The following is a 17999-nucleotide window of genomic DNA, read 5'->3' on the forward strand; positions in this document are numbered from 1 at the left end:
TGTAGGAACTTGCCTACCTCCCTCCTACAGGAGGTTGAGAACAGCCACCCCTTACCCTCTCACTGTGAGAATAGTCTCCTTGGGCCATGACACACAGTATTGATTCCTGCCCCAGGGAGGGGATGCCTACGTGTCCTGGATGCCCCTGCACATCTGGAATGCAGTGAAGCCACTGCTCACAGGAGGTCCCATCCCTAAGGAACAGACCCCTTGTCACCCCTTACTCAGACTCCCCAATTAGCCCAACAGGAGTTCCTAGTAGGCTGGAGACCTGCTGATGACAAGTCAGTAATACTTCCTGAATCACCTTTGCTTCCTCCCCTGCCTCATCATCCCGGAGTCCACACTATTCACCTTCTGTTTCTGGTAGGGAGGGCTATTTTCATAGATTTCCACAAGGTCATAGCACTGGCAACTCCAGCTGTGTTGTGGGAGCAGAGCCAGTAGGCACTCCCCACAGTTCTGGAGATAAGTTCTGAGAGGCTTGTGACCCATCCTAGAAAGCATCTCTCTCTCTCTCTTTAATATTTTTATGGTTTATTTAACTTTATCTTATGTGCATTGGTGTGAAGGTGTCAGAGCCCCTGCAACTGGATCTTCAGACAGTTGTGAGCTGCCATGTGGGTGCTGGGAATTGAACCTACGTCTTCTGGAAGAGCAGTCAGTGCTCTTAACCACTGAGCCATTTCTCCAGCCCCAAGTATCTCTTTCTTAAGCTGATGCACCAACAGCAAACTGACCTGAGCCTATAAGCGTGTTATTCTTCCTGTTCCTAATGTCCCTGAGAAACTTGGAAGTTTCAGCTTTTTTTCTGTGAACTACCCATCGCCCTCTCCCCTCAAGGATAAAACTAAACAATTCCTCAGGCTACTGAGGAACATGCTTCCCAATATGTTCTGGAAATGCATGATGGCTGCCAGTTCAGACACTTCTTTTTAAAGCAACCTAAGTGGACCTTGGTTCGGAGGTCCCCACTGAGAAGTACAACTATTTGGATACCTTTGCCTGGAAGACCAGTACTCCTTTATTCAGGGAAGGAAGATCTCCACAACACAGGGCAACAGCAGAATATCCAAAAGGAGTTCCAGTGAGAATCCAGTATTGATAGTGTAACAGAAACCAGAGGCCTCCACCAAGACCAGTGATTCATTTCAGTGAACATTTGCAAGCAAGAATGTATGACTAAAGGGTACACTGTGGGACTCACTGTGACACACTACAGCTTCCGTGATAAGAAATTTCTGCTATTTTTGTCTTTTTTTTATTTTATTTGGAGGGGGGGATTTGCAATGGCAGAGGGTGGCAATGAAGGGACAAGGTAAAGAGTGGAATTGGGGTGAGTGATGTGAAATCCACAAAGAATCAGCAAGAAGTTAGAAAGGAAGGAAGGAAGAAGCAGAAAAGGAAGAGAAACATGGGTGGAACGTGATGCAAGCAATCAGTACTTGGAGTCAACCGGAAGGGCTTGGGTTCTTCTGGCAGTCAAGTGAGAAAAACAAAGAGCCGTTTCTCTGCTCTGGATTCAGAATCTCAGCAAAAATACTGACATCAGCCGGTTGCTATAGGCATTTGTGGTAATCTGAAGAATTTGTCTCAAGTGGGGTTCAAGGGCCATCGGGAACAGGTGTGGGACCCCAGTCTGCACACCTGCTGCTCTCAGTGCAGGAAGCCTCACCCTCTTCTTTCCTTTCTGGGCTCTGCATTGAAAATGTCCCCTTCTCAGTCACAAAGCTGATTTTCTTCGCAAGTTTCAGGGTCTTTTGGGCGTGTAGGTCCGGATCTACGACACTCCACAGAGATTCTCTTAAACAGGGCACAGGGGACTAAATTCTTCAGGTCAGCTTTAAAGTACTCAACGTTCATAGCATATACTTAGCGTCCTTGTGCTAGACTGTAAGACCCTCCTAGACAGTGCCCTTGGCCGCTAGAGAGTAAGTGATTAGGTAGGGCCTGTTGTTGTCTGAGAGACTCTTGAGGGGGCCAACTTCCTGCTCATTCATTCCAGTTGAGCCTTAGCACTGTGTTCTCAAGTAGGCTGAACCTCATCAGATGCCAGCATTGGAGGCTGGGAGTCAGGGATAGTGTGGGAAGACAGAGGATGGTGAGATGCTAGTCTCTTGAGTATTGGTAGAAGGAGAGCAGAGGTCCACACATAGCTATTCATAACAGGTATAGTGGCAGGACCTGGGCAGTGGGTGGGGATATGGAGTGGAGATTCTCTTGGAATCCTAAGTAGAAATGCTGAGGTTTCAGTCTTTTTCTTTTGTTATTCTGGCTAGCATTTTGGGTGCTAGTTGCTCATTTCCTGTATTATCTCTGGGTTTAACCATTTCTTTATCTCTTGCCCTCTTCCTCCTTCCAAGGGCCCAGTTGGGGGATCTGGAAGAGTTACCAGCCCACGAGACTACTTTCTGTTGGATCTTTGTTTACTTTGTTGTGTAGAATTCTCCCTCTGTGTGGCAAAGTGTCACATTCATACTCCAAGGGTATTGATAGAACAATTTATTTTGCAGAGATGGATACATCTGGTCATAATTCTGATGAATAAAATACCAATCTATCTTTCACAAAGGTGGTTGGCCCTTTTCTCTGCCCATTAGGGCTTCTCCAGGCCATGGGTAAATGAGTTGGTATTTATAAGAAATGTTCCAAGAAGTCTGTAGAGGTGCGGGCACAAATTATAATGGGTTAGGGACATTTCAGGAGGTTGCTGGTCACATTGGACATGTGTAAAGTTGGTACAGTTCCAGGTGGCTGTCTGCTGGCCTAAATCAAAAGTACATGGCTTGTGGCCACAAGGAACCTCCAATTCACATTTTCAGGTTACATTAAAGCCTGTGGGTCAATCAGTGTTTTGGTTATATCTCAACCCTGCCTTTTTCTTAGTTATTTATCTTTTATAATTTTGGAATATGTTTTTTCCATACATGTCCTTTCAAACTTCCCTTTTTCATAAGGACCCCAGCCATACAGGATTATATCCTGCCCTTTATGGCTTTATTATGACTTAGTTATATTAATACAGACACTGCTTCCAAAGGTACTGATATTTAGGATTTTGAAATATCTCTTTGAGAAGGACACAAATAAGCTCATAACATAAAAGAAAGAAGAAAGAACTAATTCTGAACACTATAATATGTCATGTGATATCCAGAATTTCCTTACTATCCATGGACCTGCAGCATAAGCCATAAAATCAGAATTGAAGCATCTCTTTTACAAAGGTTGTTATGATGATTGACTGAGTTAAAAAGATTCCCTTAATGTCTGTGCTGGCACATAGTAGGTATTCAGTATTAGCTACTATTGTTATAAAAGCTACTTGGCATGCTTACTTATTTGTGTATATATGTTAGATTAACACTCTATTTACATTTAATTTTATTTTTATTAGCATTCTATTCTGAGGAAATTTTGGGCAAAACTAGATGGAAAAGCATATATTTTATTTGTTATATATGTATATATATATGTATTTGTGTGTGAATATATATAATATATTAATATGTATTAATAAGGCAAAGAGGCCACAAGCACTATTCCCTCCTCTCAATGTGTGCAAATATGTGTCCCACTTTTTTCTCTCCCTACGTAGAACAACTCAGTGTATTCTGCAATGACAATGGTATGTGTGTTATTAAGAAGAGTTATCAAGAGCCATCTCCTCTCCTGGGGTTGCTTACAGTATAGAAGAGATGTTTGGGTACATAAACATATTATCCCTATTGTCAAATGCAATGTGCTGAGATACAAGGGTGAACAGAGACCTGAGCAAAGCAAAGGGAGGCATTTATCCCAAAGCAGAAGCTTGTTTTTGCGTTGTGAAGATGAAGAGCCAGCCTGCTGGAAAAATGGGTGATGGTGTAGGGGAGAGATACAAGAAGAGTACCACCAAGGCACTCCAGAGCACTGGCTGAACTCCAGGCACCAAATGGAATTCCATCCATGTCAGGTTTGCATTTAAACCCACAGACACCTCCAAAGGACAATTGCAGAAGAGGCAGCCAGGTTATAGATGTCTGTGAGGCTGCTTCAAGTGATGTGTCTAGAAGTCTCGTGTACACTATCAGGCTTGAGGGAAGATCCCGGAGAGATATGCTGGAGCTGCCCATGACTTGGACATCAGGGTGGGTGAGAAGTTAAGAAGGATTGGCAGGAAGTGAGCTTCAAATGTTTTTCGAATGTTTTTGATGGAGCATGAATGAAGGAATCAGCTTGGAGCGGGGGATACTGCAGGAGCCTTACCCTCTTGGCTGCTCAGTGCTTCTCACTTTGGGGTGGTTTCTCAGAGAAGATCTGAAGGAAGATGGTAGAGATATCTTTATTGACTAACATAGGAATCAATAATTGTAAACTCAATTGCGATGGCACACCTTTCCTCTAGCTGAGCTACAAACTCTTCTTCCTCCTTTATTCCTTCCGAAACATTCTATGCCCTGTCATCTCGGCTTAGAAGCCCATGATGGAGACCTCTGCTTTTGCCCAAAGGTATCTGCCTACAAGCTTTCCCTAGTGATCACCTTGTCTGAGGACCAATACTGCCGAGATTGAGATGTAGCTGGATGTTCCCTTGGTACCCAAATGGACTAGCAAGCACAGCTGGCCCCTCGTCAATGCTTTTGCTTTGTGTGGCTTCAGTTGTTCTCAGTCCACTCTGGTCTGAACCTATGCAGGAGAAAGCTTGACGCTAATTGATCAATAAGTAAGTTAAACTTATTACACCATATTGTAGTTGTCTGACTTACTTTTTGTTACCCTTTTATTACACATGCCTCAATCCTTCAGTTTTATCACTTAATTATGTGTTTGAGAAGACACAGCATACAGAGAGGGCAAAAGGATTTGAGGTCGCAGGCATCTACCAGAAGTCTTGGAATGTGTCCTGTGGGTAAGGAGGGCCACTGTACCTCCTCACTCATGACTAATCATTTCTTATTGAGATTTCCCCTTAAAAAGCCACAGTGAAGGAGTTAGTTGTGATGTTTAGCCACAGATTCCCAAGGCCAGCCCAAAGTTTCTGGAGAAGCAAAGTGGTACATTTGGGGTCTTAGCAAGGGTGGCCTTCCTGAGAATGTTCTTCAGGTACAGGAGTGTGGTGTGGGAGGTCCTTCTGTCTGTGTGTTGCTTTTGTTGGTTAATGAGTAAAGAACTGCATTGAACCTATGGCAGGGAAGAACATAACTAGGCGAGGAAAGCTAGACTGAATGCTGGGAGAAAGAAGGGAGGAGTTAGAGAGACGCCATGTAGCCCCGCCAGAGACAGACACTAGAACTTTAGACAGTAAGCCACAGTCTTGTAGTGATACACAGATTAATAGAAATGGATTAAATTAATATATAAGAGTTAGCCAATAAGGGGCTGGAGCTAAGGGGCCATGCAGTGATTTAATTAATACAGTTTCTGTGTGATTATTTCAGGACTGAGTAGCCGGAAAAGAACAAGCAGCCTCCTAACTACAGGAGTGTCCTATAGGCATGTCATGTCTGTGGCCTGTGGGCTGCGTGCACTTCTAGATGGCTATAAACATGGCCCATTACAGAACTACAAAAAAGAACCTTCTCTGAGCAGGCAAAAATAACATTGGTCTATGAATGTGAACACATAAACTACATGTCTACTGTGCAAAGCATCAGTAGTAGATTCCTGCCTGGGATCTTTGACCTTGTCCAGCCTCCCCTCCCCAAGTCATAGGCTTTTGGTTATTTGTACAGTTTCAGGCATATATTCCCTTTTGTGGAAAAGGCTTCAAATCCAAGTTTTAAAAAGTGGTTCTTGCTAAGTGGTAGTGGAGGTGCATGGCTTTATTTCCAAACCTTGGGAGACGGAGGCAGGCAGATCTCTGAGTTGGAGGCCAGCCTGATGTACAGAGTGAGTTCCAGGACAGCTAAGACTACCCAGAGAAACATTGTCTTGGAAAACAAACAAGTGGTTCATTACCCTCTATCCAAGATGTGCGCTCAGCAATTGGGTCTTACCACTTACTTCCAAAAGGCAACCAGGACAGCCCTTATATTCTATCTTCTGCAGCTTTTCTAATGCTTTCAGAATTCTTGTGAAGTTTATTGGAGCCTAGCAAAAATGCATTAGCAGTCAAATGCCTGCAAGGTACCAGGGATTTTTCTATTGCTACACCATACAGCCCTCCCAGGTAACCATTGCTGTGCCTTCTGAACAAATGAGAAATGAGGCTTGTGAGACTTGGATCATTGTCCAAGGCTTTGGGGTTAGTGGAAAAGGCAAAGGCCATGCTGATCTCTCACAGCTCTGCACCCCCACACCAGCTGCCTTAGTCCAGGTACTGAGGACTACGAACAAAGGCACAGGTTGGCCAGAGAGCCCAAGTATCTACTGAATAACATGCCCCTCCTCTGGAGTCCATTGGCGTGAAGATGAGGAGGGAGGCTCTGGAGAGTCCTCTATTTAGCAAACTGTCATGGTGGATAATGAGTTTAAACAGAGATAAGTTGCTTCATTTCATTCATTTTTAACTTAACCAATAATAGTTTAAATTTTTTTAATTTTATTTTTATGTATTTATTTTTTTTTTTACCCTCTTGAAAGTCCAGTTGTTTTAGAGAAAGGGCCAGAAGAAGAACCAATGCCAAGTATTTAAATTTCTGGGGAGTCAATGGTGATTTGAAGTATGAGTAAGTGTTTTCAAGATAAAGGAGAGGAGGAGAGGAAGGACATTTCAGGCCAGGAAAACCAGTGTGTCAGTTCCTCATCCCGAATCAATGCTCGTGGCCCCTTCTCCTCCGGCTTTATCTGTCCTGCTTTCCAACCTCGCCATTTAGTGAAAACTGTTTTGTTTTCAGAGCTCGCTGTACTATTGAGCAGCATACAAGTGCAGTGACTAGCTGTGGGAAGAGCCATATGTCGCTGTCTGAGGTTTCAAACTGTCAACCAGTTAACACACCATTTTTTGTAATTTTTAAATTTTTTAAAAAATTTTTACTTATTTACTTTGGTTTTTTGAGACAGGGTTTCTCTGTTGTTTTAGAGCCTGTCCTGGAACTAACTCTTGGTCTTGAACTCACAGAGATCTGCCTGCCTCTGCATTCCGAGTGCTGGAATTAAAAGCGTGCGCCACCACCGCCCGGCTAAACTCACCATTTTTGTCCTCGCCTCAGATCCTTATTACTGAAAATAGAACAAAATACTAAAAATAATGTCCCCAATTGGTGTCTGTCATTACCTGATGTAGCCTACCCAATGATGTCAAGAGTTTGACATTCCTGAAGAGAAAGAATACTTTCTTCTTATACTCAAGAAGCATCAGACTTCCCTGTACCCCCCACCCCCACCCCCTGCCACGGTCCCAAGGCAGGGTTTCTCTGTGTAACAGTTATGGCTGTCCTAGAACTCACTTTGTAGACCACGCTGGCCTCAAACTCACAGAGATCCACCTACCTCTACCTCCTGAGTGATGGGATTAAAAGCATGTACCACCAACAGTCAGATCAAATGCCTCCTCTTGACTTTTAAGACATCTCAATATGAGCATTTAATTTCTTTAGCTTCAAGACTCATTTCGTATCCCTCTACAGCCTACAGACCAGCAAAGTCAAAACAACTCTTGTGCTCAGAACGTATTCTTCCCTCACTTTCATACCTTTGCTTTGTGTGGTTCCCTTGTTATAGAAGAGGTATGTCTTCCAAATGTATCTGTTGGGATGTTCCCTCATTCAAGGCCAATGCTGGCACCACAACTTATAGGAGCCTTCGCTGCCCTTACTCATGGCCAACACAAGGAACTGTATCCTCCAGCAGTCTTCTCTGATCAAACCTGCCTAACATTTTGTATCTTGCTTATGGTACTTGACCAAGTCATCTTATAATTTGACACTCTATACTCATACTTCTAGTATAGTCTTTGTTAGAATAGGTATTGTAAGACATTTGAGACATTTGTGAAATTCCAAGAACTAGTTGTGTGCCAAGACCTTGGTTAGGTGCAGGAGATACTGCAAAAGAGAATTTTGAAGGTGATATAATAGAAATATGAAGGATAATTTCTTTTTGTAAATTCAAAGGAGCATGGACATTGGGGTTAACATAAAATCATTGTGGTGCTGATGGTGACTGATGATGATGGTGATGATGATGATGATGATGATGATGATTGCACTAATGGTAGTAATGATGGTGGTAATGATGATGGGAATGATGCCAAAAGGTGATGATGATAATGAAAATGATGATGGTGATGAATGTGCAAGGTGTTTATATTTCTATTTCTGAGTCTCCTTTCCTCCTTTATCTTGTTCTGCCCTCTAAGATGTGGCTCCTAATGGTTTTGTTAGCCAGGCACCCCTACCTTTTCTTTTCCTGTTGGATTAAGTGATTCAGAAGATGAGGTGAGAAAGAAGGTTTGGGTATTATTATAATTTGGATAAGAAATAAATGCGGAAGACTCATTTATTGAAGTCTTAGCTTCTAGCTGATAGTTCAAGTGAGAATTGATTACATTACAAAGCTTCTAATTTCATGAATGAATTAATTCCTTGGTGAGTTTACAGCTGAATGGGCTATTAAGTGCTGAGACCTGGTTGGAGTAAGTAGATCATTGGAGATGTGTCCCCAAAGATGTTTTTTTTTGTTGTTCCTTTGTTTGTATTTTGCCCCTAGTCCCTTTCTGTCTCCTCCCATCCCTCAACACACACTCCTGTCATGATGTTTCTCCTCAGTATGTCTGGGTCCACAGTCAACAGAGCCAAGGGACCATGGATAGAAACCTCAAAGACCATGAACCAAAATAATGTTTTCTTCCCTTAAGCTGTTTATTTTAGTTGTCCTGCGTCAGCAATGTCAAGTTGATATAGACAGGCATTCTCCCAGCTTCTGTTTGCTCTTGGAAGATCACATTTCCTTTCAGACACTTGTCATCCCCCCAATAATTGGAGATCCTATCTTGCCCATCTGCCTTAAGATCACAGTACCTCCCTGTTGTTGCCAGTTTTGGGGTGTGTCATTAATACATTACCTAATTTTTTTAGTCACAAAACAAACAATAAAACAACAAAAATACATATGTAATTTCTCCTTATCAGAATATCATTTGTGTTTCTTGATCAGACCTTGACAGATGCATCTGATTGTAGCGGTAATGAAGATAGTAAGGTCTTCTGAGCTGGGAGTCTGAGAATTTCATTAAGCAACTCATGAAGAAAGCCTGCAAGACCACAGCAGACACTGGCAAGAAACCTAGTGTATCATTTAGCTATTTGTGTGTAACAAATTATCCAAAATTCTATGACTTAAAACAGTAATGAATTCTTATTTCTTCCCTTTCTCAGGAATTACACAGCAAGATGGCTCTCCCTACCTTATCATGGCTAGGGTCTCCTCTGCAAGCATTGAAGCCCTAGGGTCAAAGCCCAGTTGATCTTGGCTATTGGCTATATTCCAAGGTTGAGCACTGACAGACACAGAGAATGAGCCAGACTGAAGTCATACAATCTTATCACTCAGCCTTCAAAATCTTGTGGGGGCCCCTCCACCATGTTGCTGACCCCTCGTTTCAGGAGGAAGGGATGTAGGCCCCACCTTTTCTTATTATGGTGCTGGGGTTGGAGCACAGAGCTCTGACTTTATACATGACATGCATAACACACACTCTGCCACTGGGCTACATCCCCAAAGCTCTTGATGTTGGGCTGTTGGTGTCTCATTGTGTGATGTGGACTTAGGCCACAGTGGGATCTATGCATGTGTCTTCTTGTAGCTCTTCTGTTTTGCCCAGCAGTGCTCACTATGTGGACCACACAACGAAAATGACAATGAACCTGCCCAATCCTTACTGACCTCCATGAAGTGCTAATTAAAGGTTTAGTGCGTTGGCCTTTGATATTTGGAACAGATGTGGGAACTTACCTGTAGCTTTCAACCTTAAGCCACTGAAATCCCTCTAACTGTTTTAACAGCACATCTGCAATGATGGCCAACAGCTTGGGTTGATTTTTTTCTTCCTGAAAAACTATGCACTGGCCCCAAATACTAGTGTGCAATGAGGGGAGTATAAGAAACAGAAGGAAAGCAGGCTTACCAGCTGGCAGGATCCTGGGGGTATACACACAGGACCTGTCCAGCCCAACAGTGGAGAAGTGTTAATGTGAAGGTAGGCCATCCATCTTCAGTTCTAGTGTGGAGGGTCTCAGGGAGGTGGAGAGAGCTATGCTGGAAATAATCGGCAGGTTTGTGTCTTCTGGGGCCTTCCTCCACCATGAAGGAAGCCGTCTGAAAGGGAAGCTGGTTCCGTGTCTGTCCCAATATAAAGCCTGGGAAAAACATCTGTCAAGTGGTATTTAGAACTGACATTTTCATAAGGATTCAGTCTATAGAGAATTTTCACAGGGCTTGGAGCACCACATTTTTCTTTTCCTTTTTCCTTCTGCACATTCTGCAGTTCAACACCGTTTTTAGTGCAAAAGGGTTGCACTGTGGCTTGCTCACAGGAATCACTGCATTGAAAAAAGGTTTTTGTTTGGGGTCATCTCAACACAGTCACAATTTCCATAACAATAGTTTCATCAAATGGTTTTGATAAATAGCATTTCTCTCTGGAGGCAGTTGAGTATAAACTGTATACATCTGGCTCCTAAAATACTTCAGTGGTTTTTATGTTTTTTTTTTTTAATTTTTAGTTTTCAAATGGAGCAATTTCTACCTACGACACTGTGGTCAGTCGCAACGAGTTCACTTCTACCTAGCTGCTGCTCTAATGTGACGTCAGCATTCTCATCATAGAGCCAATCTGACTCTGGGAGACTGCCGTTGTGTCCCTGTGGCCTCCTTTAATCTGAAGCCTTTACACCCCACACATTTATTTGTATCTTATGACAGATAGTTTTGAAAAACAGAGTCGTTTATTTTTTCATTTTTCAGATTGTTTTGTTTGTTTGCTTTTTTTTTTTTTTCTTCTGGAGCTCAAATTCAAGTCTTCATGCATGCTAGACAAGCACACTGTCCCTGGGCCATGGCCTTAATACAAGAGAATCAGTTTAAACACAGTGTGTTCCTAAGTTCAGGCCTGCTATTATTTTAGTAATACCATAAAAACACATCTTTATAAAAGGCACTGGACAGATATCTCAGTCATCAGAAGCACTTGCTGTTCTTGTAGAGGACCTGGGTTCAATTCCCAGTACCCATATGGCCCACAAGTGTCTGTAACTCTATTCTCAGGGGTCCAGCAGCCTCTTCTGGCCTTTGATGGCAACAGGCACACACATATAGACATACATACATGCAAACAAAACACTGATAACATAATAGTAAACAAATCTTAAAAACTCTGAAAATCTTTGTAAATAGCAATCTAGCTGAGTGGAAGAAGAGCTGTAGATTTCTCTTGCCAGTTTGTCTCCTTGTTGTTTCTCCTTGCTGTCGCTTGTACCAGACAGGAATCCACTCTTCACCGATGTCTACATCTGCTGAGGTCTGTCCTTCTTCTCGACCATCATCTAACCAGTCCCGCAAGCTAGGCTCAGAAGCCTTTGGCCCCTAAGAAAACTACCTTGTGCCCCACCTCAACTGTCTGGCAGTCACTGGGTTATTTTTTATCCTCACAGTCTTGCCTTTTCTAAAATATCATGTAAATGGAATTACATCAAACTACCCAATGTGCTCAGGTCTTCTGCTTAGTGGATACTTTTGAAGGTACTTCTAAACAGTCAGTTCCTTTATATTGCTGTGTAGTACTCCACTGCAGGAATGTATCATGGTCTGGCCCTGTCTTCATCACTTCAAGAACATTTGTGTTCCCTTCATGTTTGGGTTTTCATGAATACTGCCATCACAGATGTATAGATTCATGTATTTGTGAAAGTCAATGCTTTTTATTTCCCATGAACAAATAGTGAGATCTCATGTATGTATTTAACCTTAGCAGTGTAGGAGACTGCTAAGCTTTTTTGGAAGTTACTCTGCTCTCCCCAGCAACGAGTGCTTCTAAGTGACAGACCTTGGTATTTCTTCGCATTCAGGCATCGTTTTATTGGTCTTTTCATTTTTTTCAAGACAGGGTTTCTCTGTGGAACAGCTCCGGCTATCCTGAAGCTCGCTTTGTAGACAAGGCTGGACTCGAACTCACTGACATTCACCTGCCTCTTCTTCTGGAGTGCTGGGATTAAAACGTGTGCGCCACCACGCCTAGCCCATTTAATTGCCTTAATTAGGACCATGTTAGTTTCTCTTGGTTGTTTTGTATTTCCGTAGTGACAAATGGTGTTGAGCATCTTTGCTTTGCCTATATGTGCAGATATATTTTGAAAGTAAAGCTATCTTTTCAGATCTTTTATTGAGTTATTTACTTATTATTGAATCTGTGCTTATCTGCTTGTGTAGGCTAGGCTGTCTTTGAACTCATAATCCTGCTGCTTTGTCCTCAAGGGCCAGGATCATAAGAAGGCATCACCACAGCAGGGGAGAGTTTAATATTTTTATTTTTTTTAACACAGTCTGGACAAATTCTCTATCTGGTATGTCTTACAAATACCCCCTACCAGCGGCATATCTTTGCACTGTTTTTAACAGTCTTCCTAGGACCAAAGTGTTTGATTTTAAATTCAACTTTTCAATCCTTTCTTTTTTTTTTGTGCTGTGTTTTTGATGACCTGTTAAGGAATATATGACCAGTGAGTATGGTGGCACATGCCTGGAATCCTCAGGAGGCAAAGGCAGAATTATAATAACCCTCAACCTTAACCTGAGAAACACCAAGACTCTGTTTCAAAAGTGAACAACGACCCCCAAAGACAGAGCTATTTTTCTAATATGAGATCATAATAATTTTCTTCTAGAAGTTTTTTTTTGCTCATATAGATTCCTAGTTTATTTTTATCTATGGAATGAAGTAAAGATTTAGTTTATAAGCATTTTCATGTGTTGGCCTTCCAGGACATATGATATTACCATAATTTATATTATAATTTTACAAATGAGTCTTTGCCTAAAAAAAAAACTCAAGAAATAGAATATTGCTAAATTCTATTTGAGTTTTTGTTTTCTTTTTGCAAAGAGGAGTAACCCAGGTCGTGACACACAGTGTGCAAATGCTGGAATACTGGGCCATGCTCTCAGGTTTTCGCTGGGATTTTTTTGTCTTTAATTACATGGTTCCACTATGTAGTTCAGGCTGACCAGGAGCTTATTCTGTAGCTCAGGCTACTCAGTTTGGGACTGCAGATCCGAGCTAGTACTCCCAAGCCTGGCTCAGGTGTTATTGGAATGACACCAGAGTTAACATGGATTTTATGGTTGCTCAGAATTCACAATTGTGTCTAAGCTGTTAAATAGGCCTGAATTGTGGGATTCAGGTCAAAGGAAGCACTGACCCTACTGCTTGCTGTACCCTACGGGCCGCGGTTGAATTATTGTTAAGTTTTCATGTGGATGGATGCTAATGGATAAAACATAGAACTAGAACAATCAAGTGGGGTTTGACCTTGTTCCTCATTGTGCAGGGCAAATAGGCAAGAAGGGAGAGACTTGACTAGTATTTCTTAGCTTTTTTGTTGTGTTTGTTTGTTTGTTTTTATTGTTGTTGTGGTGGTGGTGGTGGTGTGTGGTTGTGTGTGTGTGCTTGCATGTGTGTGTTGTTTTGGTTTGGTTTCTGTTTTGTTTTTAAGAGAGGAAGCTGTGTCATCTAGGCTGGCTTTGAACTCACAACAATCTTCCTGCTTCAACTCTCTTAGTCCTGGGGTGTACTGCCACACCTGGCTACTGGTTGTCACCTCTGAAGAGTAATCAAGAAGCAGTAGACTGGAATGACAGCCTCGGACTGAAAACGCCAGTTCTTACGTCGGCTTGCTAGTTTAGGATTTTTAAACCAATCCTACGTCACTCTAGCTGTAGAATGAATGAATTGTTTAAACTCTGCTTTATCTTTTTTCTCCCTATTTTATCCTAGAAAGGTAGATAAGAAACCCCCTGTCTCCTAAAGTTCTATGGTGAAGGACTGAAAAAGACATCCCAGGTTGTGTATAGTGGTGCACACCTATAATCCTATACTCTTGAGGCCGAGTTTCTTACTGGAAGGGGCTCTGCCTGAGGATGCCAATGTGGCAAATGGCAGCAGGTTGGGAGGCAGAAGTTTCATTGGAATGGAGCCCCATCCGAGACAACAGGGCAAGGCCACGGGGTTTAGATGCCTTCTCCAAGTGACTAACCTCAGATACCCAGGGTGATCCTTTGAACTCAGGAGTGAAAGACCAGTCAGAAAAAATACCCGATTCCCTCTTAAACCAAAACAGAAGCACCAAAAGATCAACGCCATGTGGTTAGCCGAAACTGGTGTTTTGTAGGCACTTCTGAATTGCTGGCTGTCTTCCCTGGGACCGATCACCACCGCTCAGGTTGTATTCTCCTTCCACTATGCACCAGTCAGTGGAAGCATCAGCGTGGTAGAGCAATTGCCCAAGGGGCTTCCTCTTTCCTCTGGCAAATCTGGAACTTAGATCCCTTTAGACATGTGAAAACAGACTGAACACGGAACTTAGTTGTTTGCATAGTGGTTTTCTTACGTATGTTAGCATGTAGTATAAATAAAACAAGATATGGACTGAAAGTTGCTTAAATTTGTGATGGTGGACTTTTTATTTTCTGGTAAAGAAAATATTGAGTCCGTATGCATTATATGCAGGCATAGTGGTTGATGCTTGTAATCCATGCACTTAGAAGCTGAAACAGGAGGATTGTTATGAGTTCAAGGCCAGACTGAGATACAGAGAAATACGCTATAAGTAAATGGTTCTTTTAGCTGAAAAAAAAAATTGGTCAGCACCAGGACAGCTTTCTAGAGGACTGACCCTTGAAATGAAACCTGAAGGAACAAGCCAGCCAACCGGAGTCTAAAAAGACTGGAAGATGGGTCACATGGGACTCTGGGCCCTTTCTCTAGAGCATGGTAATGAGGAGGAGCCAAGGTTCTAGAGCCAACGGGTTGCTTTGAACCTGGCTTTTAAGCCCAGTGAACCCCCACTGCCTCCCTGTGACCTTGTCTGTTTTTTTGGGTCACAGGCAGCTGAGAAGCAGCAAGACCCCAAGGAGTAGATTGCTGGTGACTTTTTAGTTATGCAAAGAACTCAGGCAATCCAGTTAGTCTGGAGCAGGGGGTAAAACAGGGAGGTGGCCTGTGAGACTTCAGAGGGACCCAAGACAAATAGGCTGGGATTAGACCGAAGGAATGTGAGGTTATCTCCTAGGTAACCATTAACCAACAAGGGTCTTCAGCAAGGAGCTTGGAGTTTTAGAAGCAGCACCTGGGCACAAGACAGGCCAATAAATGGCAGGAAGTCCACCGGAGGCGGGCAGAGCAGTCAAGAAAGGTGCAAGAAGTGGACGTGAAATAAAGCCAGGGTGTGGGGGAGGGAGACAAAGACACTGGGAGGGGAAGGGAGGGTAGGAGTGAGGGGCCTTCCAAAGGTATCAGGATTCAGTGAATTCTGAAGGGCAGGGTGGGTGGAGGGGATGGTCCAGGTGTCAGATGTAGTTAAGAAAGTGAAGCCAGGGTGGAAGGGATTTCCAGACCTAAGACCTCCAGATGTGGTCATCTAGAGAAAACCCTAGAGTACACTTGTTCTCATCTGGAGGAAGCCTTAGGTCTTCCAAGTTCAGAGGCCCTAAAGCTGCTAACAGGTAGGGATGGAGCCCAGAATAAGGAGTTCAGCCTGAGATGCCAACGTGGCAGGTGTCAACAGGTTGGGAGGCAGAATTTTCACTGGGACAGAGGTCACCCAGAAACAATAGTGACAGAGTAGCTCTTGGGGCAACACACACACACACACTCACACACATACACTCACACTCACTCAGACACACATACACACACACTCTCATACACATGCAGCCTGCCCAACACAGTGAAAACTCCACAACCTTTGCCATCACCATTTTTTATCAGAACATAAACAAAGAGCTGAAGGAAGGGCCCAGAAGCAAACACAGGTGTCAGAAAAAAAGGTAAAGAAACAGCCATGGTGAGTATGAAGGGGGAAGAGGATCCTGAGAGCAGAGTGTAGGGATCAAGAGAAGAGACCCTTGAGCAAAGAGAAGGTGTGAATGGTTCAGAAGATCCAAAAGGAACTTAGTAAGGGTCTGCTGGACCTGCCGGTACATGGGTCCCTGGTGTCTCTGCTGAAGGTCGGAGGCTGGTGGCAGAGGCTGGGACAGGAGGGTACTGAAAGCTGATGAAGCAGTCAAGTACATGCTTGCCTTAGGAAAGAAACAAGAAAAATGCCTGACTGAAGAAATAAAAGTGTCTGTGTAGTGTAAAAAAACTTCTTCTCACACGGCTCATCTTACAGCAGAGATCGAGGCCCAGGGAGGTTAAAGAATGCTTCACACCCTGCAGCAGATAAGAATGCAAGCTGATATTGGATTGACTTTGGCTTAAACTCCAAATCCAATAGGTGGAGGAAGAAGGAAGTAGATGGGGCCTTAAAACAAGGAAGACCAATTTAGAAGTCGCAGGTGCCCGGTAGTGGACTGGGCCACCACCTTACAAGGAACCTCCTCTCCTCGGAGCGCTGGAGTGCAGCCTCGAGGAACACAGCTGCCTCCAAGAGACCTCACCACTGTGTTGAGCAGATATCTGTGTGTGACTTTGTTTGCACCATCAATAGAGTAGGAGTTACTTGACCCTTCACTCAGTTTTGAATCCTTTGCTTCCAAACCGTACCTTGGCTATAATGGGTGTGCTGATCAGCTGCCTCAAAGTGTGAAGATTCTCCGATCAGGAGAGGAGACCAGTCAGATGTTGCTCTAATACTAAGGCTATCTAAGCCTCCAGGAGTCTTAACTTGGGGTAATGGCTAATGAAAATCAGCTCTGAGCCCCGGAAGCTGGAGAGTGGAGCTAGGCAGACAACAGCCAGATCCAGACTAGAAGGAGGAAGCAGCCTCGGAACCAAGGCCAGGAGTCTAGCTCAGGAGTGAGGGAACCAGAGACTGGACCCAGTATACCCAGGGTCTGCAAGAAGTGTTTACATTTCAAACCGAGTCCCCATACAGAACAGAGCCACAGTGCAACAGGGCTGATGCTGAGTCAAGGGTGGTGTTGCAGGGGGTGTTGCCCTGTGGGTGAAGCTGGCCAGTAGCCTAAACTTCTGGAGGCTAGGCCATGTTAGCACTTATCACAGTGATCTCAAATGAGTCCAAGAGTTGGTAGCCTTTGGAAACAGTGAAAAGTTAAAATGTGAGAAACCTGATTCCTTATTTAAGGACTGGATGAGGCAAGACTAAAATGTGTTTAAGAATCATTGGCAGAAAGGCTTTGCTTTGGAAAGAAGGGTCATGAACAAAGCACAGGGTGTTCCAAACCATCAGCTGGTATTATGATGCTGACTTTGTACATAATGAAACCGAAGCACGGAGGGGTGGACCCATCTAGCCTAGGGCCACACAGCTGGGAAATGGGATTCTGGAATTCTGTTTTGACTTCCCAGGGGTTTCTGAGGTCACACAACCTCTTCAAATGGTTTTGATTGGAGACCCTGTGGTTCCCCAGGGTGTCACCAGGAGCACTCCACCAGTCACAGGAATGCTTGGAGAGTGTGTGCCCTTGACGAGGAGGACCCCTGTCTCAACAGGGTGTGGTAACCTGAAGCTACGCGTGGTGGCTGTGTTATTCTTTGCAGGGAGCACCCTGGAGGACCACCGGAGCAGTGTGGGAAACTCTGCAGCAGGCTCTTCCCCAGGCAGGATTTCAAGTTCTCAGATGGCAGGCGCTCCTCTACTTGGATTTTTGAGTCTCTAGAGAATCACCTCTGCTTTCTACCACTCCCCACCTCCACCTTTGTTCCTGGAGGAGCTAATTAGGCCCCATGGTTAATTAGTAAGACCCAAGGTTTTGGAGAACAATGGCTGGTGCTTCCTCTTCCCAGCTCCTCCCCTTCCAGGGCTCAAACAACCAGGTAAGCAGTTGGTTTCTGCATTCCCAGGTTTCCTTTTCATCTCTTCCTGCATATCAGGCAGAATTCTTTCCCCTGAACTAACTGC

This window comes from Myodes glareolus, chromosome 10 (assembly GCF_982192425.1).
Source record: "Myodes glareolus chromosome 10, mMyoGla1.1, whole genome shotgun sequence".
Classification (NCBI taxonomy): domain Eukaryota; kingdom Metazoa; phylum Chordata; class Mammalia; order Rodentia; family Cricetidae; genus Myodes; species Myodes glareolus.